Here is a 984-nt window from a genome sequence, read left to right on the forward strand (position 1 = left end):
GTGCTGTGTTGTGTTGTGTGTTGTCGGTGCTGTGTTGTGTGTTGTCAGTGCTGTGTCGTGTGTTGTCAGTGCTGTGTTGTGTGTTGTCGGTGCTGTGTTGTGTTGTGTGTTGCCGGAGCTGTTTTGTGTGTTGTCGGTGCTGTGTTGTGTGTTGTCAGTGCTGTGTTGTGTGTTGTCGGTGCTGTGTCGTGACACGAGTGTTTGTGTTGTGTGTTGTATTGAAGCGTGTGGGTGGTTGTATTGTCGGTGCTGTGTCGTTGTATTGTCGGTTCTGTGTCGTTGTATTGTCGGTGCTGTGTCGTGGTTTGTAACCTCACCAGATGTGTCACGGCGCGGTGGAATCAGGCGCTCGTCAATGTTTGGCCATGTGGAGTTATTGGTATCATCTTAAATCTTGCTCCTTTACCTATCCTTTTAAGTTGAAGAAATGTCGAGATATTTGCGATTGAAGGGTAGCGCCTCGTTTCAGCGGTAACTTTAGCAAGAAAATGGTCGCCAAAGTTTGAAAACTGAAAATGTACGTTTGTTTAGCTTTTAATCATCGTTTTTCAGAAAAATCTACACAGAAATATGTTTTAAGATGGAAATAGAAGGTGATAAGCCAAAACAAAAATTCGATAAAAACTGCCTACCGATAATGCTGATAAATTTTATTATCTTCGAATTCATTATTTGGACGTGCGGCGTCTGTTTCACCACGGCACCTCGCAAACATCGATCGTCCTCATCCCCCCTCCTCCTTCTTTGTGTTTCTTACTCTCTTGTAACTCCTCTCATATCTGGCGCTTATCACACTACAGCTTTATTGTTATGCAAGTGCCGTAAAACATTTACTAAAACTTTTTGTGACAAAGTGTTAAATGATGGATGCTGCCATGGTCACACGGCGCCAACGATCCAATTATTCCAAAAATGTTGTTTAACGACCGTGTTCAGGCGACTGTCACATAACTACAGTGTGAGCTGCTTAGATCGGGGGGGGGG

Source organism: Aplysia californica, unplaced genomic scaffold, assembly GCF_000002075.1.
Source record: "Aplysia californica isolate F4 #8 unplaced genomic scaffold, AplCal3.0 scaffold01079, whole genome shotgun sequence".
Taxonomy (NCBI): Eukaryota; Metazoa; Mollusca; class Gastropoda; order Aplysiida; family Aplysiidae; genus Aplysia; species Aplysia californica.